General features: G+C 42.2%; 1 long non-coding RNA gene across 17 annotated transcripts in view; it reads left to right on the top strand.

The window, feature by feature from the left end:
• The window catches only part of LOC135989248 (uncharacterized), a 39498-nt gene extending 19610 nt beyond the window's left edge, over nt 1–19888 (top strand). For 10 of the 17 annotated variants that reach the window (XR_010606303.1, XR_010606298.1, XR_010606297.1 and 7 more), the window contains 5 exons: nt 249–3841; nt 3957–4055; nt 7172–7282; nt 8790–8904; nt 16272–19428. This is a non-coding gene — a long non-coding RNA (uncharacterized LOC135989248). The other 7 variants (XR_010606304.1, XR_010606305.1, XR_010606290.1 and 4 more) reach the window with 7 other exon arrangements.
• Nucleotides 19889–26716: the final 6828 nt, after the last annotated feature.

Raw genomic sequence — 26716 nt, 5'->3', positions numbered from 1 at the left:
AGAAAGCACTGATCTGGTTTGCTTTGCTCGGAGTTGTGCTTTTTGTAGGAACATATGTTGTCAAGAATGGATTTGTTCTAGTGTGATCACGAGGCAGCAAAGTTCAGCATCTTGTGCCCGTGTGCCTGGTGGATGTGACGCTGTGCTGCTTTCAAGCGGAATTGTAATTAATGGCGCACGTAAAACCACATGCATCAAGGATTTTACTGAAATAATTCTTATTGGGTAATTCCATATATAACTCACAGGTTGCCTGGGAAAGTGGTGGAAGGTCCATCCTCGGAGATCTTCAGAAGCTGCCTGGACATGGTCCTGGGCTTTAGGTGCCCGGCGTGAGCAGGGAGGTTGGACAAGATGATCTCCAGAGGTCCCAGCCTCATCCTTTCTGTAATTCTGTGCCAAGCCTGGCAATTACATCTCTGACTGTCATCTGTTGTAAAGTTTTTAAAAAATCACTGGTGTCATGTGAATTGAAAAGATTCTGTGGTCTGTACAACCTTCAGAAAACTGAACTTTCCGTGGATTTCTGACCCGCTGCCTGATTGTTAAGACTATTTTGGGTTGTTTTCCTCAGCGAACTACTTTACGACTATTCTTTCCAGGACAAATTATGAATTTGTAAGCACTAGTTGCCTGTGGGAGCTTTGCAGCAAAGTTCTTCAAGTTAGACATTCCAATTCTGTTGTTGAAATACTGCTTGTGGGAATCCTCACGAGTGCTGCTGTTTATTGAGGATGTTTCTTTAAATTGTCATGTTTGCTTTTCATGTTTCTTTTATTCAAGCAATTTTTAAAGGCAACAGATAGCCCTCTTTTATTATACCTTAATTCTAATGTCTGATGGGTATCAAGGAGAAACTATGGTCTTCCACAGATATATACTTCTAGTGGAGAAGTGCATGGTATAAGCAGACCCTGAAATACCTCAGAAATCTCTCAATAGATTGGGTAAATTATTTGATATCTTTTAAGTATAGATAAATATTCAATGAAAATGAGAAGAAGGCAGAGTAGATTCCAATGTACAATGTAACAGACTCAAATCACAGCTTTTCAGTTGCTGCAGTGAAGTTTATCTCTCCAGTCACTTCAAAATTCTCTAGTAATTAGGATTATAATACTTATCCTTTTGTTGCCCTCGTCTTCGTTCTGGGTTATGTTGTAGCAAAAATGTTTTCATTTCAGAGCTGTGAAGGAAGTTTTCCGGAGCGCTATGATAACTGGAGACTCTGCCTCTCGCAAGAGCGGCGTTGAGCGCTTGGGTTCACTAGAGGTCAGGCTTATTTTACTCCTTTGCATCTACAAGACGAGGTTGCTAAATCCTGTAGATGCGCTCGCAGGCTGGATTTATGTCATATTTACCCAGCAAAATGACATTTTAAAATGTATAGCAGCACTGAATGGCTTTATTTACATGATTTTAAAAATACATTTAAAGATTAAAGAGATACAGTAGGGAAATGGTGGCAAACAAGGTGCTGCAGGCAAAGAAATCACAAGGTCTAAAAGTGATCTCACCCCAAATCTGGGTGCAGGACACAGCAGCGGGGCAGTGCCTGGCCCAGAAGGCACCGCAAGTGCTTTACTGGAGCCTTACCTAATCTCGTATTCATTAGCCTGCATAAAATTAAATCATATTAAGGCATATTATTGCACAACTTGATTCAATTTGGCTTCAGTTTATTTGCTTTCTGTTGTTACATTATCTTTTAAAATTAAGCAAATTAAATCAGCTGGTCAAACTCAGAGGTGAAGGTGGGGAAGGAAACAAAAAACACTATTATGGAAACGTGGATTCCTAAACAAACAAATGCCTTTTTCAGGCATGCTAATTGCAGGGAATGCTAATTAAAACTTAATGCATGCACCAGAAACTACACGGGAAGAATATTAATAGCATGGTACAAAGGGAAATAGAGATGTGGAGTTTTGGTGCTTCACTTCTGTTGGTAAATTCTTTCTGCTAAGATGGATTATTAGGAAAAGACGACAACAACAGCACAGATGTGTGTATATATTCAAGAGCAAACACTTTTGAAGCTCAGCAAGGCACTTTCTTGGCACTGGTGCTGAGCCTGAGAGCTCAGAGTACTGAGTAAAGGGCATGTTTCTACTTCGAATCCATTCTGTTCTTCATAGTTAAACACTTTACTGGTAGTAGCATCTAAATTATTTTAGTGTATTCCAAATTTTGTTCTTTCAACATTTCAGATCTGAGCAGTCTCTACAAGGAGTTGAGACTTGTGGCCATTTAAGTGAATCAATTTTTTTTCGAGAAATGAAGAGGACTAGTGCTTGCCAAAGAGAGGCACAAGTCTTTCACTGAGATATTATTTCTTGGTTGAAATCTAAAGTGTAAGTTGGAGTGAAGGCCTGTTTGCTTCATGTCCTTGAAGTAGAGGATTAGATTTACAGGGTGTTTCAAACAGATAGACCCAGTTTCAAAGCAGTGATTTCGCATTGGGTCCATCTTTTTTAAACACCCTGTAAATTATTATTATTTTTTTTTCTGCTTTGTGTGCTTTCTACTCAACTCACTCAAGTCAGAAGTTCATGGGCAGGCTAAAACACGGAGTCAACTCTGTTCCTGAAGAGAGATTATTATAATAGTGACAGAACCCACGTTTTATATTTATATATATATACACACATATAATTTCTACAGAACCTGCAGATCCATTGGACATTGCATGTCTCAGTCTTAGAGGGATCCATCCTGCAAGCTGCAGTGTCCATCAGCCCAAGCTGCTTCGTGTTGGGTATTCTCCCAGCGCTGCCTTTTGCTGGTGATTGAAAGGAAGATGAGCCGGTGAATGCTCAGAGAGGATGAGACAGGAGCAATAAAGACGAGGGTGGATAAACGTCTGTGAGATGAGAAGTGTCACTAGTGCTTGTGTGTAAACCTATTCAACAAAAAAGCTTGGAATGACTATACAATAAGTTAATTCCCTGCCAGAATGTTTTATGCGATGGAGGAAAAGGTTTGCTGTTATTTTGTTGTTTGCAGGAGCCTTTGGAAGGTCTTATTTCACTAAGTGATTCTGCTACTGAAATGGCTTATATTTAATTTGTATTTCTTCTGTCATGTATTTATAGTGGAATCGATCATAGATTCTTAAAGCAGCCTATGAAGCATTTTTCCTAAGACCTGATTTCATTAGGTTCTTGCCAACGAGCAGCACTTAAGTTCTTATTCAAAAGGATTCCTACTGCACGGACACATCCAAAAGTTAATGTTCATCCAAAACGCAGATTCTTACACAAATTCCATCTACCCTCAATGCTTCAGCTGAGAAATGACACACATAATATTAAATGGCATGTGCTGTAGGATTAACAAAACAATACGCTGACATTTTACAGACGTACTGTACTCCTCTATTTCAACTGAATGTATTCACAATATTCTTGTCTTGAGTTGTTTGGCTTAACTAATGGAGTTGGAAGAATGTTGCGTTCACACCAAGCAGTACATTTTTCTCTAAACTGACTGGTTTCAGAGGTTTTACATCAGAACTGACTTAGGTTCAAGAACGTTAATAGTATTTTTTGATCTGAAGATTTTTCTCCATTTGGATGAAACTCTCCCTGAATTTTTGTACTGCATTGTATTTGAAAGCTGTTTCTTTGAGTTTGCTCTTCATGTGTCTTGCTTTAAACCTTCTGGCCAGCTCTGCCTTTCTCACTGGAGCCACCTTTTCATCTTAAGGTGCTTCTTGCTCTGTAGATTCTCTTGCTCTAACTTCTGGCAGCTCATTTGTTTCGCATTGGCTCTCAGACCTGCTCTCAGAAGATCCCATTCCAAGAGATGTGTCCTTGGCTGTCGGATACCGCGATGACGGGTACGTGATGGGCACCTGCACTGGGACATGAGTGTGTGTGAGAATTATCACTAAGTTGATGATGTGCTGATGAACATGTGGAACTCAACGTTCCTTCTTTCTGCCTATTTTCCAGTTGAAAGTTTTACTTAGAGAATGACCTTCTGCGATTGGAGAAGTCCGGCTTTTCCAGAGGAACTCGGCACCACGTTCCCTGTATCCAGGCTCCCTTGGAGTAAGTACAGCTGAAAGTCAGACTATTTGTGCTGTGGATTCCATGTTGTGGAATGAGTAATAAAAATTCCTTACTCTTTGGTGCATTATAATGGCATAAAAGGAACAGGGGATTCTGAGTTTCTCCTCTGTTCAATTAAAAGCAAAATTCTGTTACGAGTTGAAGAGAGACTTGTCTTTCCATTAGCTAGTCTTCCTGTGTCTTTTCTGTGTAGAGGGAGTTATTCAGCACTGCACACATAACCTTTTTCTTTTTTCCCCTAAGAGAATGCTGCATGAGCACAGTAAATCCACCACAAAGCCCGTAATATCTGAAATAAACTTTACTTGCACCTGCCATCGTCTGTTCCAAATGCCATCTCTATTGAAACACTCCTCTATATTCTGCATGTAGCAGCTTAACCAAGCTGAATTATTTCATCTGCCACAAAGGGATTAAACATGTCAACAGTAATTATCTTTGCCTTATTCTCTGGCAGTTGTTTTTCCTTAAATATGCTCAGAGGTTCATTAGAACTTTCTCACTAAATCTCTCGATGCATAAATCTATCAAGGTATCATTTGCTGGCATAGCAAACGCTGGCACACGTGTCCACTCTTGCGAACAGGAGACAGTCAGGAGGTTTTTTTCTCAAATCCCAGCTGAGTTTAAACTCTGCTTGGAAGCCTCTCGGGCTGCTGCTAGAAAATGATTCTAACTGACGAGGTTTTTCTGCAAAGTTTTGTGTTATTAGTAGAAAATACCTAGTGTTTTAAATCCTAATGACAGTCGAGTGGTACTTTTAACTAGAACCGGCAAAGGCGAGTGAAGAGAATAGAGCAAACAAGAAGAATGACTAAATCGATCCCTAATTTCATAGATTTTGCAAAGATATAATACTCCGCAGCAATGGACTCCTGAGCTCTGTATGTTTCAGTTTATAAAATAACTGAACAGTTTGTATACAAAACATTTTGAGTGCTATTTCTCCAAAGCTATTTGTAATTCTTGTTGTTAAAATAGGTTTGATTTCATGTTGTGATTAATTAACAATTTTTGTTCCTTAAAATGACTGTAAAATGTCATTTACCAAAGCCTCAGAGTGAAGGTTTTGATTAAAATATCACAGAAGTTAAGAGAAATGAAAGATTTTGTTAATATCAAGTTTTTAAGTTTTGTTTTGTTGTTTTGTTTTGTTTTTTTCCCAAAGCATTAAAGCCATATTTCACTCTTTTGAAGTATTTTTATTGGAGGAAAAAAAGAAGTGTATAGTCAAATATACATTAACTTAGACCTGTATGACAAAATAACTCACAGTCTCATGTTATTAAAGGAAACTTGTGTTTATTTTCGCTGGATTCCTGCTGAAAGCCAAGCAATTAAGGCTAATAGCTCGACAAATACATTTAGGGTACTCTCTGGACATTATAATATTCCAGATGAGGCTGTTGGCATAGACAGTACAATGCGGTAATACTCGTGCTCCAAGGAGGCATGGAGGATGATAAATACACATTGTGCTGTACACATCGACATAAAATCCAGTTTGCTTTGCTTGGTAGCCTTGCCAGCCCTTCACAGAAACGATAATTCTCTGAGGATATTTTCTTGTGAAGATACAAAGGGAAAAAAGAAACTTAAATGCGTTTGAATATTAATTTCCTAGCTATCTTGTTCTGTTTTGTTTCCTCCCCCTTGGAGAACGCAGGGAAATTTGCGGTGCTCTAACAAAGAGCTTGTTTTTCTTCTGAATAACCTGACGCGGGGGAAAATTTTGCATCCAGCGAAGATTATGATTAACTGAGGTTTTCACCATGAATTCCCTCCTGGGGGAAACCTGCCCTGTCAGTCAGATACCCACGATGTGCAGAGTTTGCTCCTTTTTCCCCTGAAGGGACGGATACGGTGTTTAGTCACGACGGAGAGTTGTCCATTAAAATGACGCTCGGCATGCTGCACTCCTGAGATGCAGCGTGCGAGGCTCTTAACAACCACATAGGCACCTTTTTCAAGGGCCATTTATCCTGAAGGAAGCTTGCTGTGCATCCTCCCGAGCAAAGAACGCCTTCTTGTTGTTGGTTTAAAAAAGGGAAGCCTCCTCTTTAGAGAGAATTTTGCCATGTGAAATGATGCTCAGCGGCGCGAACCCGGCGGGGTCAGACTCTGCATGGGTGGGACAGCAGCCGCTTGGTTTTACACCTATTTGCTGTTGCCGTTTCTTGTCTGGGTTACAGCAGCATGAAAAATCGCAGCTGCAAAATACACAAGGAAGGGTTTTCCAGTAATTATGGTGCTTGTTTGAAAACTGGGCTTAGATATTCTAAAATCCCTGCTCGACTCAGTTGATCGCAAACTTTAGATACCGAGTCCATTCCCTTAGCCAAGCCCGTTCCAGCTTCCCCACTCACCCAAACAGTCGCCTCTGGCTATGCCTGGGATTATTTTAAATTTTCTGAATGATGAATATTATATATAAGCAAACATTTATTGGGCCAAAGAGTGAAAAAGAACCAAAATCTCACAGCAAGGTATTCCTTGTGACTTCAGCGAATATTTCACACAAAATACCTCTATGTTGCCTAGTGTAGGGCAAGAACGGCAGGTTGATACCCTCCCTTTTCAATTGCACTCTCTTTCTTTCTCTGGCCTGATAAAAAGCCCATTATGGCCTGCAAGTGAAAGAGCTTCAAGAGAAAAATTGAGAATATTCTCCTGGCGGCTAAGGCCACACTAAGGAGATAGAATGGAGACGTTCAAAAGAACTTCAAGCTTCTTACTAGGGAGGATTTCAGTTTAATCTTGTGGTACAGAGCAGATGTAGCTACTGAATTCTAGAAGAAAGTGTAGACTACAAATCCTGAGGGAAAGAAGATGCTACTTATAAAAATTACAAAGGCCTGAGAGGGGTGAGGGTGAAGCTTGTTGAATATATTAACCACTCAGCTTTTCACTGTCTCTTGAGTTTGTGGGTGCAAGGATATGTTCTCGTTATGCATTTAGCCAGCATATCCATTGCTTTCTTAGTCTCTTCAAATTACAATATTTATATTAAGGAAAGGTGAAATCTGGTTGTTTTTTATCTAGGGGGGTTGAAAAGGCAAGGTTCAGACACATCTTTCTGTTATCCGTTCCCCCAGATTGAAGAAATCCATGGAAAATTAGAAAAGCCAGCACCGCTGCTGTTTTTTATTTCACTTCTCAACAGCTGGATTTCATACAAAAACATGATTAATGACAGACACTATCAGGTAAGTAAGGCTCAATATTTTTCCTTCAGACATTACAGTATGCACAAACTTCCATTGACAGACAAGTTTGGAGAAATTAAATACAGGCAGGGTCAGGTTCACTCAATTATGAAACAACAAAACCTCCCTGTCCTGGGAATATTGGCGTTGTCATTAACAGAAGAGAGATGGGGCTCACAAAACTGAAAATGGATTTGGAGGATGGATGGGGTATTGGCGTGGAAAGCTGCTGTTTGTATCGGAACAGACACGATGGGAGTTTGGACGTGCCGAAAACCACATCTCTCTGCAATGGCCTTGGTGACAGCACAAGCAGTGCCCTAAGTGGCCATTATGCAGGGGCCAGATTGCTCTTGAAAATTTTGTTTTCCTTCACGTAATTGCTTGAACGAGGCTGAGGGACAAAGCCTGACATGGGGACGGTTTGCTACGATGATTGACAATCCGCTGGGCTGGAGATAAGCATGTTTCTCCAGTTGTTTGCAGAAAGTCCCGCTTCATGTTAAATCATTTATCTCCATAATCAGTGAATCACAGATCAAGATAAACACTTGTGCAGAGTTAATAAAACTAATTTTTATTTTTATAATTGGATCTTAAGAGCCACCTGATTTTGCATTTAATCAAGACTATAATTTCAGCAGTAAACATCTGATATTTTATTGTAATGAAGAGGCTAAGAATGAATAGAGCCACATTTTTTGATTAACTAGAATTTTGTTGCCAGGGAATTAATCTGTTTTCTCTGTGGGGAAAAAAAAAAAAAAAGCAACCACCAACCAAAACCTCTTTAAAATGAGTTTCTCAGCAGGGATAATGAAATGTTGAGTGAACTCCAGCAGCAGATACATTTCAACGTTTCTTTGTTTTCCTGGATTAAGGGGGCAAATGGGAGAAAATAGGTGACCGTTAAATCCTGAATATGGCTATTATTTTTCCTGAACATAAACTGATAGAAGAGATGGACCTAAGACTTCCTGGTCACTATTTCTGGGTGAGATAAGAGCGAGTTTAACTTGGACTGTAATAGCTCAGACCTGTATTCACGTAGAAACAGCTCTGGGGTGGGAGTCTATCCTAGTGAGCTGCTGCTAGATCAGCCGAGGAGCTGCTGTAGTGATACCTCAGATGATTCTTTGGACCGATTCCCATCTTCTTCTGAGGCAACTGGGTGATGCCAACAGAACTCACAAGCCAAAAAAAAAATGACTTAACCGTACTGCAGCAAACTTTGCTGAATTTCTTGCAATTTATAGATGCGAATCCGTTTGTGCACATGGCAAGCTAACATGTAACTTCCGTGGGTAGGAATAAATAAAGCAACCACTTAGGATTTTTAAAAGGTTGTTTTCTGTCATTACTTATGGCAGCAGGGGATGCATTTAATTTCTTCTAAGTCTAAAGGAAGAAAACGCTTTTTCTTTGCTAAGAAAAGCTTCCACACTTCTGTGATTTGTAATAAGTAATGTGCCAGTTGCCATATTCCCACTTTAATATGTCTCTTTAGGATGCAGAAAGCCACGTTCACAATAATGATAACCAGTCAGCATCAGAAAATCCATAAGAATACTGTGTATCAGAAGTGAGGATGCAAATGCCGCAGTTCAGGCTCATCAATGTTGGTAAGTGTTTTAGATGCGAGTAACTGAGACTTGCTGCTGCTGCGTGCTTCTGGCAAAGTGGGAAATTGAGGCACCAGACGACAATACCTGAATGCGTGGATGCATGACTATGGTTTGAGTGCTTTATCGGGGGGACCGGAGCATTTTATTGCCCTGTTACCTCCGAGGAGAGAGTACAGAAATACCTTGGGGTGAGGACGCTTTGGGTCCAAAACTTCACTTCATTTTACTGTTAAAAAACCAATCAAACGAAACCAACCAAACGCCGAAGTCCTGTGTAAGACTGATTAATGGTATAATAAGCAGTTAGGTCTTACTATTAGACTAGTTGAAACTGTACTGATGATATTTTCAAATTACTTGCTCTGGAAGATGTGCACTGTAATTTTTCTTGTGCGAGTGATGACATACATGGATTGAAAACTTGAATACAATGATCTGGACGATTCCTTAAGAAAATGTTTGTGGTTAAATGAGGACTGGGTTGTATCTTTCTCCAGCTCATGCTAAGCAGTGGCTGAAGAGCTCTTCTCACACAGAGGAAGTTATTATTGTAGGAAGGATGGGTTCCTTGTCCCTTGAAAAGCCATGTGAAATAGCTCTAAATAAGTTTGCTCAATAAACAAAGTTCCTGTCAATGAGATATTAGTTCTTGTGCGGCAGGTGCTTAAGTACTGGATGCAAAATCTCGTATCTGTATGAAAAGGTTATAGACTATTTTGTGTTAGTAAGGTGCCTATATAATGGCTTGAAAAATGAAAACTGTTTCCCGAAAATAACTCTGTGTTCAGAGCTCTTTCTAACTGGGGAAAATCAGTTCAGCAGAGTCCATGTGCCGAAAGAGGGAGAGAATGAAGAGAGGACATGGCTGAGCTGGTTCTATCTGATCTTCCAGTTATTCAGGGTAGAAGACCCTGAATGTAGCACCCCCCAAAGACAATTTGTAGCTTGCCTATTTGAACAAGCAGCCTATGGTATATTTTGAGCTACAAATTTTTGTGTAAACCCAACTTTGTATCCTTCTAGAATAGGCATAGCTATTTCTTCCCTCTCTGGTCAGCTACATTTGTGTCTCATGGAAGCAGTGAACAAAAATTATTTAAATTAAAGTGCTTCGATATTTATTTATCACTTCCATGAATTACTTTTTAAAAGAGGACAAAATGTTGTACACATCTTAGTAATTGCAGCCAAAAAGTCTTTTCACTTTAAGAGGAAGCCATGAATACTGCGAATCCCAATCTGTTGTGTTCCTTTTCTGGAAAGCGAGTCAGTTCAAAATTCAGGTGTCCTGCTTGAATCCATGGTCTGCCTTATGTCTGAAACCTTGTAAGTATTCAGTTATGAAGCAAAACAAACGGTAGGTTTAGCTTGACTGCTAATTTACAGATATATTCTGCTTTCTTGCTTACTCTGTTTACTATCTTAGTCCTTAAACTGTGCTGTAAACACCGATGTGACTATTGTTATACGAGCTATGTCATGAAAGAATGACAGACCATGGATGAGGAGGACTTTTTTCATAAATCATTTCCCTTTGCAATGCTTCTATTTTTCTCCTCTTTAAAATAGGTAAAAAGATTCTATTTTTCCCAGGACTAATAAGAAAATTTGTAAAGCAAAGGAATTCTTTGACTCCAGGCAGTTACATATTATCTACCAGCCCTCCAAATACAGAAAAGACATCAGAAGCTTGAACTGGCGTCCCTTCCTGCTTCCTAACAGATCTGCTTCTTTCTCGTTTTGATCATAGATATGTGCGTTAACCTTTCCGGTGTTAATATTGAAATTGCTATTTTTGGTTAAGAAAAAAAAGAGACTTTCAGTCTATTACAGTGTCAAAGTATCGTTTCATTTCACAGTCTACCTCCTTAAAAGGTTGTCACAGCAGCAGTAAACCAAAGATTAGTTAAAAGCCATGACAAAATTGTAATTTTATTCTTAACATTCCCATATATAAGAAAATGGGCGACAAAAGGTTTCCACCCCACTGAAAATTCCCGCTCTCTTACATCTTCTTAACTGACACTTAGTGCTTGGATAATAGTCAGAACACAGGAAAAAAGATTATAGCTTTACGTTAGTGACACTGGAGTTACGGCTGAAGAGGTGCTTTCATTCTAAACCATCATTTGCAGACACAGCTTTCGGAATATATTTCCCTTTGGGCTCCGGCTCCCATTACACAGGCTTGCTTTCATCCCAAAGTGGTGTGTGGCTTTTTTGTTTAGTCTTTTTTCTTTATTCTTTCGTTACATTTTTCTTGGCCATTTATTTGATAACTAAATATGTGGGGAAAATATCTTCACGATTTCATCAAGAGTTCAGATTTTGTTTTCTGCATGTTGGTGTTGGTGCTTCTGCAGAACATCTGCCTTTGATACAGTAGAGGAAATTCTTTTTATAGATAACTATTCAAAGTGCTGAAAACCTGCCTGCTCTCTTTTGGTTTTTACTTCTTGAAATAACCAGGGAATTCTTCCTTAAAAGAGAATCCCAAAGTGTGATATCATGGTTAAAAATGTAAATGTGTACGAACTTATTCATTAAATTGCCCCATGTCAATACTGGCTACACATATCTGAGTAATAAGAATAGACGATTTCTGATGGTTTAGAGCAGGATTCCACTCTCTTTTATGATGTGCTGGGAAAAAAAGCGTCTGTTTCACTAACAAATGCCATAAATAAAAGCCAGACTTCATACATAGCTTCAGTTTTGACTTTCCTAACACTTGCAGACAACAAACCCCTCTTTGTTTATGCGCAGTGTAGATTAGCAGCTTGATGTGGGAAAATGACGAGGAACTGAGAAAGTCGAATCCACTGCTACGGCTTCGCGACGGAGCCTCTGTCAGTCCACAACAATAATAATTTCAATCTCTTGGCTTTCAGTGTAAATGGATTAACTCAAAAGATGAATTAACACTGAGGGGTTTTGTATTTCAGCGAGAAACTACCCTGTGTGCCTGCGCACATGTGCAAAGAGAATGAAAGATCAGCAAAAAGAACCAGAGATCATTAAAAACAAACAAAACCCAAATCCTGAGTGGGAAGTTTCTCTAACGTGACCCTGTTTCATCTACAGCGATTCTTAAGTTATTTAAGGTGGTGAACATTGTTTATTTGAGAGAGCGTATAGACGCTTTACTGTGTTTCTAAGTACCATTAGGTGCAGATCCAACAATACATCAATATTGTCCATTGCAATTCTGAAACAAAATGAGATTTGTGGAGAAAGCACATAAAGAAATAAAATAGTTGATCTGTGCACTATCTGTGTTCCTGGGGACGACTTTGCTACAGTGCTTGACCCAGCGGGTACTGGTGGCAGCATCTGGAAGCAACACACACAAAACGTATCCCAGCAAGGTCGTGCTCACTCTCAGAGTCTCTCTGAGGCCACAATTTCACAGTGCAACTGGTCCTGGCAATATGACTGGGAATGTGTGTTGGGGAGGCTTTTTCCTAGCTTTTTTAAAAAAATAAACATGTGAAGATTTCAACATTCCTGTGTCTCAGACAGTGGCCTTTTACTGCAAAGCTAGAGCCCCCGAAGCAGGACAGAAACTAAGTTTACAGAAATACCGTCTTGTTTTTTATTTTAAAGCTGCCATAGGGCAGATGAAGGGAAATCCAAGGCTGTGTAGCTCTGCACGCTGTGAGCAAAAATCCTGCAGTCATGAGCCCGAGCACGCGGCTGACTGTGCTAAAACAAGCGCCTTTTCTTTGGAATGAGGGTTAGTTACAGTAGAAATGCCATAAAAGCAACGGCCTTGAAAATATATGGTTTTCTTTTAAAGGAAATATTGAGCCTAAGGTATAGTTTCATCCTTTCTGTTCCTCCTTCTCCATCCTTTTTTCCCCTCTCCTCTCCCTGAAATCTCTCACAGTAGCTTGGTCAACAGCATTTTCTTGCTTCATTGGTTTTGAAAAGGACTTGCTGTTCCCTGCTGGTAGATTATTTCCAGGAGACTGTCTCAGGTCAATAGTCATAACATTCTTTGCTCATCTCCCTCTTTCCCCTAACCCAGGCAAAACAAAACAAAATGATAAAGTTGAATATGAATAAATATATAAACTTGGGAAGTGGTAAAGGGAAGCATGTTGTGTTTTACGAGTATTTTTGGTATGGAACCTCCTTCTTCTTTACAAGTACCTGGTCTCTGCATGTAATTCCCATAGAGAAATTTCTTCTACGAGGCATAAGCAGCAGCAGCAAGGTTCCAGGTGAAATTACCAAAAAATATCAGGACCTTTTATTGGTATTAATTTTATTGCAGTCTTCAAAAACAGATTACTTGCTCTAAGAAGTCTAGGACATGTCGAATGTAAAGAAGAAATTAGCCAAAATAAACATGATCCGGTTGTGGTTACCTTGGATATTAGTTCTTTAGGTCTTATTTCTACTCTCCTTCAGCTTTATTTTAGCAGTTTATAAAAAGGCAGAAAGGCTAATATGCATGCATTATAACTCAGGTCTTGTTTGCTTTTCCTAAAGTGTGAAATGAGCTTCCACTTGTAATTGCAGGTTTTCTTGATTGATTCTCTGTAAGCAGATACTTCTCATTTCCAGCTCTGTTCAAAGTATGAATAATCAATTAAAAAAAAAAAAAAACAAAAAAACCAAAAACTTGGGGAAAAAAATTCAAATTGCAAAGAGGTTCATTTCCTAATGCCCCAGGACAGCAAGAAGTTTGGAAATTACAAGCCCTTAACACGACTGTTGACTCTTCTGTTGACTGAAAGCTGCACATCAAGAGAGCTCTCTGTCGTTACATGATTACAGTGCATCATTTCCCTGGAAGATACAAGGCATTTTCCCTTTGGGTCTTGCTTATGAATTTTTACAGCTCAGAGAGCTGCAAATATGTTTGATAGACAAGTGTATCTGTGACCAATGGAAAAATAAAAGGGGAGGAAAAGTTGCAAGACTTCACAGAATACCTGCTCACCTCCCGAAATGCCGTGTCCTTGTGCATCGAGGACGTGGCTGCTTTCTCACAGATGCTGTTTTATCATTGCACACGATACTGCATCCTTTGGGATGAATTTTGCGAACTATCAATAGAATTATTTATAAACCAAACTTGTCAGGTTAGCAAAGGCACAGGAATTTGGCTGGCCATTAAAGATGCAAAGGTATTTTAATGTATTGCATACTGTGCATTTTCCCTGCCTCCATTCCAAGCCAACTCTACTGTCTTGGTTAAGTTATTTCATACAACCTTGAATGTTGTGATATGTAAAGCAAATATGTTTCAATGAAAAGTATGCTCTAAAACTTCTGTAGGCTGAAATGAAGTTTAACACATCCAAAACATTCCATTTTTTGCAATCTAATCTATTCCCTGTTAATTTCGACTACTACTGTTATCATTGTATCTAAACTGTCTGTACATAAGCACTTGTAAATGCTTCCTAACAACTTTTCCGGCACTGTGAATTCACCCTTGAAGGCACATAGGATATAAATGAAGAGGAAAATAGTGGATTTTCCATACGGTCTAAGTACTATATGAAATTTCAGGAATGCTCTTTCCTATTTATATCCGTTCACCTCTGTGAATTTCAATCTTTAAATCATTACCTTTTCTCTCAGGACTGGTGCGAGGCTTAATTCATTAATGTCCGTAGAGTGCTTTGAAATCCTTAGATGAAAGAGATTATAGAAGTGTGAAATGTTAGTATTAAAGCAAAAATGTGAACCCATAACCTCGCTCTTTCTCTCCTTTAGCCCACCTGTTCATGAAGATCTTTGTAATCACATACACTTACCTTAGAATGGAGGGAAATATATTTTCCTTTGATGCACAGACAATGTGAGGTTGTAAATGCCCTTTTTTTTAAATAACCTTTTTCATATTAACAAAGTTAACATAAAAACTTCTTAGCAATGTTTTTAATCTTCTATTCACAGTCCCTGTGCTTCCCCAATTAAAATGTGGCCCTGGTTAAATCCAGCTGAATCTTGTAAGGCTGCATCAGTGTTGAAAGATTGATACTGCTCTCTCCATAGGAAAACAGAAGTTCTTCCATCAGGTTTATGTAGCTTCAGACTGTAAAATAACTGGCATCACACTATCTTTTCAAAATGCATCATTTGTTTTCTAGATGGGAACCACCTTCTGTGTCGTACCATCGACACTGGTTTCTCTAAAGGATATTCTATATTTTCATAGGATGATCCATGTTAGAATGACCTCGGGAGTCCAATCTTCTGCTCGAATCAAGGTCAGCTATAAGGTCAGACCAGGTTTCTTAGGGCTTTATCCAGTCAAAGAATATCTTAGCCTACCGACTTTTATCTGGAGCTGCTAGATCATCTGTGAACCCGCCTGCTTCTGTTTCCATTACAGTCTAAAACCTATGGAATCTTTTAGTAATAATACTGAAATTCATACCCCAAAATCCAAAACAGCCTTCACAAAAACTCATGTCGACATTGCTGTTGGGACACAAGGATTATTTTTTTTCCATCTTGACATTTTATCTCTGTAGCCACAAGATTGTCCATGGACCTTCCCGGTAACTTCTTTTTCCCCGCGAGGAAAATCAGAGAGAGGGTAAGAACTGTTAACAAGGCTGTGGGAGATAAGCCAACTGACAAACAGGATGGAGAACTCTATCAGTGGGGAAAACCCCCCACCAAACCTATATTCAAAGCTCACAACATTTGTGATGTGCAGATTGTCCGTGACAGAGCAGCCGGTCATGTTTTTAAAAAGATACCATTGTGGTGTCTCTCATCATCCCACTGGAGCTCATGTGAACCTTTCTGACAAGTGACAATTTATTTCAGAATTAGTCCTTTCTGCTGCTGCTGTGCCATTATCCTGCTCTTCCAGTTCAGCTGCTCAAAGTTGGTAGAAAACTCTAGTGACCTCTTTATTTGCAGACAGAGCAGATATCTACAAGCCAATTGTGGAGAGTAGCTAGTTTGAATCTATATTTAAATACTCAAATAAGCATATGTTTATTCAGATTTCTCTTTAAAGTTCAGGCTCTGAAAGTTGCTCCTATATTACATATGCATGTGTTGATATAATCTGGAATTTTGAGTTGATTGTAATATTGCTACTAGATATTCGACTAGAGTTGTTTTGCCACCACTTCTTCCTCAAAGGAGAATTAATCATTGACTTAACTAGAATGCTAATATGAATGATTGTGTTGTTATGCATTTGTTGTTTTATTTAATTTTTCAGCCTTCTAGGTCCCTTTTGAAAACAAGCTTAGCCAACCAAACTTAACAAGCTTTTACTTGAGTGTGTATAAATGTTAAGTAAACAAAATATTTTTGCTGCTAATGCTTGCAGTATTCAGCTTCATTAAACATGTTTATATGCAGTCTGTAACCTTTTTCAGCATACGCAGCTAGCTTGGAAGACAGATTCTGTTCCGATAAAAGAAGACGACATGGAAAATGTATTTTGGAGAACTTGTTTGAATGTAGATCTCCCAAGACGCTCTCAAGGTGTCTCGTTCAAGCCAAAGACCTCAAATCTCGAAAACTTCGAGGGATGTAACAGGTCAGGTTGGCTTTTCTTAGGTGGACTTTCCACTGAATATCAGTTAATGACCATTTTGCGCTGTGAAGTTGGCCATGGTTCACGGTGTCTCTACAGCCGAGAAGGAGTCCTGGTTCCACAGCAGCTGCAGGCTGAGGCGAGCGCGGTGCGAGGGTTCGTACATCCCGCTTCCCCCCAAAAAGGGTTTTGTTTCCAATTAGGTGTCCAGGCTCACGGGGGCAAGGAGACACCAACAGCAGAGAGAATGTCAAGAATGCCACCACATCTGGCAGATGTTCAGGCAAGACCCCGGGGATGCAAACAACTGAGGTCTGCTCTTAGCAAGGATCAAACACGCGTGATCAAATCGCTGCTTCCTCCCTCTGTTTTATCCTAAAGCACATAAGCCAATACCAAGATTTTGATGCCATTATGCAAAGTACGTACTTGATAGTGATGGAATCATAGCGTAGCAAGATGGCACTTGCTAAAAAATTCCGATATCCTGAGAGAACATACATTCTGGTGAAAGGAGAGAGCAGATTGCTTCAGCAGTGAGCAGTACTGGTAAAATCTCAGGGCAAGGGCTCACCACAAGTCTAACTAACCATTGCAAAGGGTTTTTATTGCAATAATGAGTGACCATGGAAAATTCTGGCTGCTCACGGAGACAAGCCATGGATGAAGTTAGTGGCTTTGAGGAGCTGTGTGTTCCAGCCATGGAAACACAGTGACAGCTCTGAGGACGAGCGAGATGCTCGCTAGCAATAACAGTCGTTGAAAGAAGGTTGTCTTAGAATAGTTGCACTGTAAATATAAGGCACTGTGAAGCAAATTTTAGTTCAGTTAAACTGCTGTGGAGACATGGGTTTGTAAGGTTTTACCCCATCTAAGCAGCTGTCTGTATGAGCCGTGAGTGAGGGATCGACGTGTTTCTTACCCAAAAGGTGGGGGTACCCCTTGTAACGAGTGCATCATTCTCAGAGAACAGCTGCCCCTTTTCTTTCAAAACCGTAGTTTCATTTTATCAGTTTAACTTTAGTCTAATGGTTTTCAGATCACAGCAGAGATAAATGGGCGAAGCAGCTTCCATTGTTCCATTGATCAAGTGAGTAATTGATGTCATCTTCCAAAAATAAATGTTATTTAAAGAAATCTTTAATATTTAAACAAACAAAACAATCTCCCTCCGCCAAAGAGTACAACAAAGAATGACAGCCTCTGACCGTCCTAGAGGAAACCTATTAGCTATCTCGAGAGTTAATCTTTCAAAGATTGTATTGGATTTCATAAAGATAAAAAGATTCTCAAGATGCATTCTATCCCCAAAAGCAACAACATTTCTTAATGTACATGCATTATACAATAACATCTTAAAAATGCAAAATAAGACATTTTTAAGAATTCATTGCCTTAAGTCAGAACTTATACGAACATTCAATTTGATTAGTTACAGCTAAAAGGTACATAACGGAGCCTGAAAAATTAATGAAAGCTTTGCTATTTTGGTTTAACATCCCTGTTTTTCTGCTCTCTAAACATCCCCACCATTGCAGCCATCAGTTTTGGAACAAAATGTTTTACCAGACCCTGCAGCAGACGCACAAACTCAACGTTGTCCTGAAATGTCTGTGAAAACACCTCAGGAAATGTTGACTCTTACGGTCTAAGGATCAAAGCTGAATTATCTGAAGTTAAATGATTTAAATTCTTTAGATGATGAATTGCATGTAGCTGTTTATGGATGTTTTGTTTTCTAATTATGAAACTTATTTTTTACTTACTAGAAAATCTAGTTACGATTAATATTCAGTATTTGTAGGCATCTTTTACTGTTTTAGAACCGAACTTTCTGTGACATTTTGTAGTATCAGAAAATAGACATTTGCAAAGGAAGCCTCGTATTTTCAAATGTTTATGGCAAAGAGTGTGACGATGGCGTTGTGGCTTTCACAGCATTTCAGTACCTTGTATTGCACTATGTATGAAAAGGCCAGATCCTGCTGTCCTTGCTGAAATCACAACTCCAAACCACGTTCACTATCAGCGTGCACTTAATTATTGTGGACTCGGTACCTAGAACTTCCAGCCAAGACCAAGGGCTCGTTTTGTCAAATGAAGTCATCGAATTGCTCCTGGTTTCGGTTCTCACCACCGAGATGAGAACTCGGGCTTTGATCATTTTGTTTTTGGAGTCCAAGCCCGTAACTCGACACGCGATCGCTTGTACCCGTCCGACAGGCTGGAACACATCGACGGGATGAGAACCCACGAGGAGGGAACAGCTTGTGGTTAACATGCTGATGTTAGTCGGGAGACCTGATTTTGGCAAATTCCTCCCGTCGGCTCTGTGCCGTTTCTAAAATAGAGATTAAAATATTGTCTCGTCGTGGCGTTTTGTTGTTTATTTGGTTTTGGTTTTTTTTTTCCTCGCCTTTTATCTGTCTAGATGGTAGGCATTTAGTCAATAACAATGTGCCTTGTGCTTCTTTGATTCATAAAATGCTGAATGTCTCTCTGATCCGAGCTAGAGAGGAACATGTATTTGCAGATGACCTTTAACTGGAAAGAGTAGAATATCCCTGTCCCTGCCTTTCAGCTGAGGAGTATGACACCAGTAATGCAAATGAAGCAAAGAGGTGGCTGTGCACCCATCTTTTCGAAGCTTAAAGCATCACACATGCTCAGGAATAAAAAAGTGAAAAAGGTTGCACGTCTGTAGCTCTCTACAGTCAAGCATTCTTTCAAAGGGAAAATCCATCACTTTGAAGAATTTACAGAAGAAAACCTCCGCAGCAACCAGAGCTGCAGGCGAGCGAGTGAAAGGCAAAATGCAACTGCCGAGAAAAATAAATAAGGGCCTTTACAGCAGTCCCATTGAATGGGAATTTTCCTTTATCACAGACTAGGCTGTTACAATCTTCTTTTCTACCTCTAGCCGCACATTCTAAAAGATTTTCTAAATGTAAAGATGTTACAGTAGAAGCAGGGTCTCTTACTAATGAATTATAAAACATCCCCTTCTGTACCAGAACGCCACCTTAATTTGCCAAGGAACCGACCCGGCGTCATTTCTCATTCCTGTTGTCTGCGTGTGAGACATCGATCAGATATGAAAAGCGGCAGGGGGGTGACGGAAATGTCGTTTTCTGCGGGCGCCGGCGTTCAGCAAGCGCACCCAGTGCCGGGAAAGGCTCCGAGCGCGGGCGAGACCGAGTCCTTCTGCAACACACCGTGTCCTCAAAGGTCCCACAGCAGCCCAGGGGTTCCTGGCATCTAGTTTTTCCAGCTGCGTTTAGAGGAAACCTCGGGCAACCTGATTTCATAGGCTGCTTTTTTACAGCGGCCGCGCGCTTCGGCGTTTAAATGAAAGAAACGAGATGTAAATTTTGTTTGCCGGTGTTCCACGTTTGCAGACGTCCCGAACGCTGGGCTGAAAGCTGCTGCATCAACAGCCTTGAGAATAAAGCTAAAAGCGAGGTGAAACTGGAGTCATGATTTTGTTTTTGGGGGGACGCTGCATTTTCTTTCCCCCGGAATGAGAAAGAATCACGCGCGGGACTCCCCAGGAGTAACTTGTACCCGTTTCCCCGCGACTTTCCCGCGTGACTCCTTGTATAAGGGCGTCTCCGTCTGCTTTGTACCCACCCTTTAAACACCGAACGCGGTGCTGAGGTCTCCCCGCAGCCTCTTCTCAAGGCTGAACCAGCCCGGTTCTCTCAGCCTTTCCCCACGCCGCAGCTCCTCAGCCCTTGGATCATCTTTGTGGCCTCGCTCTGGCCCCTCTCCAGCCTTTTTGTGGGAAAACTGGACACGGCGTTCCAGGGGCGGCTGAATAGAGCGGGATAATCCCTGGAGACATCCCGGGCCAGGCTGGACGGGGCTCTGAGCAACCTGAGCTGGGGCAGATGTCCCAGCGCATGGCAGGGGGGCACTGGGGGAGTCTGAAGGTCCCTTCAACCCAAACCACGCCGGGATTCTGGGATTCTGATCACGGACCCGGGGCCGGTTCCCGCCAGGACGGGGCAGGGTGGGGCCAGTTCGGGGCGGGGCCAGCTCGGGGCGGGGCCAGTTCGGGGTGGGGCCGGTTAGGGGCGGGGCCGGTTCCCGGTGGGGCGGGGCCAGCTCGGGGTGGGGCCCGTTAGGGGCGGGGCCATTTCGGGGCGTGACCCGTTGGGGTCGGGGGCGTGGCCTCTCCCAGGCCACGCCCACCCACCCCGCTCCCGCCTGCATCGCGCCTCCTCATCGCCTTCTTCAGCCGCCAGCGCCCGCCTCCCATTGGCCTCCCGCCCCCACGTGGCCACGGCGGGCTCCCCGGTGGTTGGTCGGCGAGGGGCGGTGCTGCGCGGTGGGCGAGGCCAAGGCGCGGGGCGGGGCGGGGCGGCGGTTGCCCGGGCAACGGGAGAGTGAGTAGTGGCGGCGGCGCGAGGCGGCGGGGCTGGAGCCGCAGCCGGAGCCGCGCGCGCAGGGCGGCCCCTGCCCTGCCCCGGGCGCGTGGCCGCCGGCCGGCGGGAGCAGCCGCGCGCCCGCCCCGCAGCAGCAGCAGCAGGAGCAGCAAGAGCAGCGGCAGCAGCGGCTGCACCAGGTACCGGCGGGAACCCGCGGGGGCCGCGCGAAAGTTTGTCCCGGCGGCGGCACCGCGGCCACGGGCGCGGCCCCCGCGCTGAGCCGGCCGAGCGCTGCCGGCCGAGCCGCGGGCGGGGCGGGCGCTTCCCGGCGGGGCCGCGCCCCGCGGGTCCGCGCCGCCGCTCGGCGGGGCCGCAACTTGTGCGGGGGGTGCGGGGTCCGGGAGCCGCCCGGCGCGGCTGCTGCCGCCGCGGGTCGCGATTGTCGTTATTATTTTAATGGTAAGGGATTTGGTGGTGTGCGCTGGCCCCGTGGGTGTGGGGGTGTCCCCGCGGGGCTTTGGGGTCGGGGTGGGTGAGACACCCGGGAAACTTCTGCTGGGCTGGGGTTCTCCGCGTTTAAAATAAAAACCACCAAAAAAACCCACCCCGAAACAACAAAAAGCACCGCCCCTGCAAGCCAAACGAACAAAAAAAACCAAAACCTCGAACAAAACCACACGAAACCAAACAAACACCGAAATAACCCAAACAACCAAACAAAAAGGCGCTGAGCAAACAAACACTTGCGGAGAAAAGACCCACGAGCGTATTTTTGGTTCGGTTGGTTGTCGTCAGTTGCGGGAACGATAAATTTCCGATGCTGTGACATTGCTTATGTATTTATATTTTTTTTTTTTTTTTTAAGGAAAAAAAAAGAAAACCAAACAGAAGTCGCGCGTACCTGCTTTGCTTTGATGAAGGGACAGTGACCAGGAGGTGCTGCCGGGGACCTGGTTTTGCAGGGAGGTGTTTGCAAGTGATGCTTTGGGCAGGTGTGTGTCCCCTTAGGTCTCTGTGCGGGTGGATGGACCTTGGCTGGACACCTCCCGCTGCAGCCCCGGACGCTTTAATTAATGCATTCATTAATCCGAGGCGCATTGGGGTCGGTCAGATGCTCAAGCCGCGGTCAGGTTTGGGTTCCGGGCTCTTAAAGCTGTTTTCTCATGGAGGTTTTTCAGGATGGAGCCCGACAAAGTCCAGAGGCTGCGGCCTCTGGGTGTTTCAATAGTAGGAAAATGAGATAATGGAGATTTTTGGTCACTTGGCATTTTGTTGGTCTTAGCGTCTCTGGCTACGCGGTGATTTCCCCAGCAAACCCTCTTCTTCTCCGTTCTCTTTGGTGTTCGACGCCAATTTACTGTTGGCAAATCTCCGCGATTGGGATGAGCAGAGATAAAAAGTGAAACTTCTTGTTGTTGGAGGGGGAAAGAGAATCAAGTCAATCTAGATGCTTAAAGTGTTTTGTTATGTGGCTGATTTGAATTAAATGCCTCTTCAAGCTGTAGGATTTTTTTTTTCCTTGTTAATATATATGTTTTTAATATGAAGTTTAATGCCACTAGCTCGTTCAGCGGCACTAAATACTAATGCACGCTCTAAGGTTACAGACATATATTGAGTCGTAGAAATTCGCGTGTTTCCCCAGAGACTCTGGTTCCGCGGTGGCTAAAGCCTTAATGTTGCATGCACAGGAACTTCCAGAGGGGCTGCGCTTGTTCTTTTTTTTCTTTATTTTATATTTTCTTCTGGTTCAGGGGCCCTCTCGTGCGGAGCGACGTTGTCCTCAGCTGCACCGCTCCTGTCACGCTGCTCCGTGGCATTACACGATGTGACTGATGCAGCCTCATGTGTCACATCACTGTGAAATCACTCGAGGGAAAAAGTTTTCGTCGGTGGGACTTGAGGATATTTGTAAAAGTTGGGTGGTTTTTTTTTTTTGTTGTTGTTTGTTTGTTTTATTTTTTTTTTTTTGGCGTGATATTTGTTGCGAAGGTCAAAGTCGCTTTGCTGCCTCCGAGCTACCTGTGCGATTCCGGCAGGTGTAAAACCGCGGTTCGAAATGGGGTTTCAAACCTCTAGTTTCCCTGCGAAGTGGGTTAGATGTGTTTTTTTTGATGATTTTCGAATGGCAGCATCACTGCGGTCGCTCGTATTCTTTCCTGTGCTCGGCAGAAGAAAAAGAGCTGGATTAATGACCCACAGCCTCGTGGGGAAGAGCATAAAAGAGCATTTGAGGCGACAGGCAAAAGCAATATTTCTTTTTTTAATTTTAATTTTTTGCCTCGGAATGACACGGGACCCCGGCACATAGAACAAACCTGTTCGTGTATTTCACCAAAAATCCGCTTTGTATCTAGCTTGGATATTCGATTCGGGTGTTCAGTTCAGGCAGCGCTGAAGCTTTGTAGAAAGATGTGAGTGGGGCATAGAGATCCAGTTCCTACTCTGCTTATGGAAAAATCTGTGTTTCATGCTACCAATCCTTTAGTGATGGGAGAACGTCTGATTATTATAGCGATTTTTCTTTTTTGTCATTCTCTTTGTTGACACGGGACACTTAGGTTTGGATTATTTTGGTGCTTGTATCGACCACATAGAGCTGAATTTGTGGCCCCATGCCATGCTCAGCTGTGGTTGTTAAAGCAGATTTAATATTCAGCCTTTTTAGATCTAGAATCCAGCTGAATAAACGTGCTTTTTCATATTGAAGCCTGCTGATACTGATCCCACCTTGCAAATTAACTCGGGAGACGACTGGTCTCTGCTGTAGTAAACTTGTGCTTCTCGTTGCAAAAAGAACAATATTCTAAGGTGGTTGAGCTGCTAACCTGTGATTTCAGGTGCCGCTTTCTTCCCCAGGTAATAACGTAACCTGTTCATTCACATATTCTTGTGCCCAGGATTTTGGGAGGTGGCACGAAATAAACTTTGGGGAAAGATCCCTGTGTGCGATCCCTCTGTACGACCCTATAATTTCGAGAGGCTTGGATTAAGAGTATGGACAAAATATGTAATTATTGTATGATTTCTGACTTGTGGTGGGTGGAGAATATCAGTAGCTATGTTTTCTTTCTAACTAGTAAAAACTGCTTTCCCCCCCCCCCGCTTTTAGGTATTTGTTTGAATACATAGAAGAAGACGGCAAGCGTGCATGGATGATTTTACGTAATTAACACCTGCTAGATGTGCAAAAGGCAATTATCGCTGCGAAGTGTTTACATTGATTTATGGGAGGAAGGTGGCCCAGGAGAGGGATGCTGATAATATCAACACAGTGGATTAAATGCACATTTACACCTTTATTGACATCTAAATTATCCGTGCCCGGAACGCGCTGAAGATGCTGCTGATGGAGCGATGATGTGGCGCGGACTCCTGGGTTTGGATTCAGCTCCGTCATCCTGCTGTGAGGCGCGCAAATGGAAACCTTCGGCTGAGCTAAAATAGGACACGGAGCCTCGCGGAATGGCCGCTTGTTAAGATAATGAGCAGACAAGAATTTAGGAGGACGATAAAAAACATGGACGAGATTTGAAGGAATTTTCTTGCCTTTTTTTTTTTTTTTTTTTAAATTATTTTTAGATTTTTTGTTGTTGTTGTTGTTGTTCATGCTATGGATTTTTAGGGAAAGTTTAAAGAGCCTGGAAGAGTCTTTATAGCTGGGAAATGGAACCTGGCTCTGAATCCAGCCAACATCAGAAGAGAAAACCTGTGACACATGGACTGGAAGATCAAAAAAGGGTAAGTGACAAAAGGTGGAGGCGCGTTCTGCTTGAATGGCTGAATGAGATACAAGTGGCAGAAGAGCTCCTTCTAACTCTTTTATCACTGGCGTTGCTGCTCGTTACGCTTAGCCGGCTGTAGATCTCTTCTTCTGGTGGTGTATTTGAAAGAAATGTTTGTGTCTCTCTCCAGGCTTGTTCCAATGTGTGGAATAAAGAGCAGAGGGAAGGGAAAATGGTAATACGAATGAAAGAAGGGGAAAAATACACAGAATTTTGGGTAGTTGTTGATGAAGAGACTTAGAAATATACTGACTCTTGCTGAGTCCGGTCAGATTATTGATTTATTATAACTCTAATGTTTTTTTATTGATATCATTAGAGAGGTTAAATTGTTTTCTTGGGATTTGGTGATTAAATCTGCTGAAAATGTCGCGTGCTCGTCAGTATCCTCGCTGTCCTGATGGCAGCGTTCGCGTTTTCCTGTGGTTTCCAGGTGCGACTTTGGCTTGAAACGAAACGCACAGCGGCATAAGTTTCGTGTCAGCTGGCGGACCTTATTTTGTACAAAAAGCGTTTTGTGGAAGCTCCGTGTGTCAAGGTGGTTTGTATTATTTAGTACTAATGCATCGGCACGTTAAGTTGACCTAAACGAAGTTGCCGTCTCAGACAAACCGTGGCTTGCGAGCAGTCGGGACTTTAAAGTTGTTCTCTCGGCAGCAGCCCAGTAAACTGTACAACTTGACATGTTTCTACTGTATAAATCATTTATGTTGTTTTCCACGCGGATTTGATGGGCGGTAGAAAACGCTGCGCGTTCAGCTTTGTGTGGAAAGCTCTTTTTTCCTGTAGCTTATGCATGTGATTTTTATTTCAGTTGATAAGCGAGTTGGAAAAAAAGAATTGACCGTCAGCTGTTCTTTTGCCGTTCAACAGCACTGTCTAATTTTGGAGAGAGAGGTTTGTGTCCCAATTTCATCAAGTCTGCTGAAGAATAAAGGCGGTTTCTCTGTCACCCGATTAAAAATCTAAGCAGCCTGGAAAACTTTCAGAAATTGGATAAAAATGCAGCTGTTTCCTTAGAGAGAAATGACATTTGGGGAACGAAATAGAGGTCCTAAATGTGTAATATTTGAAGTGCACCAAGCGCGATCTAGTAACTGAGAAGCTGCCAAGCGCTTCCTTTTGCTTTTATCACGGAAGCGTTTTTGGACTGAAGTAAATCAAGAAGGGTTGAAACCAAATCCTTCTATCGACTTAACTCCTGGAGGCTGCTAGTACACGTCTTTCTCCTGAAGTATATGACGTTATACTTCGTATGGGGTACGATGGGAACAACATCTGGGTCCTGTGACACCGAAGCGTCCTGTAATTGTTCCGACGCGCCAAAATTAATATGCAATTATGTCTGTGTGCTGATAGGTATAGGAGGCTACGTCTCCCATCTGCTCCTGGCTCTGGGTGCTTGGTGCACATGTAGGACGGGGCCTCTGAATATATAACATAACCCCAAGTGGGGCTTGGTGGCAGCTGGGATAACATCAATTGGTCATGCTTTGCTGACACTCATTTTAACTTGAACTCTAGCCGTCATGGAGATTATTAAATTTATAATGATATATGTAAGATCCAGCTTAATGACTCTGCATGCTTGGGTGATCCCTCTCACTTCTGTTTGCAAAACAAGTCGTAATAGAGTGTTACGTTTCATTTCCTATAGGATTTTCCAGGGAAAGGTTGGTGCCGAGAGCTTTGCTTAGACTGGGAAAGATCAGTTTGGAATAAAAATGTCGATGCAACTCAGTCCTTATTGCAGAGTTGAATAGTAATATGAGCTTTGTTCTGAAACTTAACATTCTGAGATTTTTTTTTTTGATTGAGAAAAGTGGGTGTGTGATCAAGGGCCATTAAAATTAATCATCGGTAGACACTTTTGTTATTGGAAATGAGGCTTGTGCTGGAAGAAATAAGACCAAGCTCATTTTTAAATGGGGCAAGTGCATTCTCCTTTTTATAAGGATATATTTTATGAGCGTAGCGTCAACCGTTCTTGCATTAGGAAACCAGTCAATGGTGCATCCGACATGTCCTTCCCAAGTAGAATACAGAAAGCCACGTTTGCATTTATGGTATAGAAATCAAGCTTAATTTGCTTTTTTTTTTTTTTTGGTAAGTGTATTTCTAGGTATCTA

The sequence above is a fragment of the Caloenas nicobarica genome, chromosome 5 (genome assembly GCF_036013445.1).
Source record: "Caloenas nicobarica isolate bCalNic1 chromosome 5, bCalNic1.hap1, whole genome shotgun sequence".
Lineage (NCBI taxonomy): Eukaryota > Metazoa > Chordata > Aves > Columbiformes > Columbidae > Caloenas > Caloenas nicobarica.
This window is presented reverse-complemented; position numbering and strand designations above follow the sequence as displayed.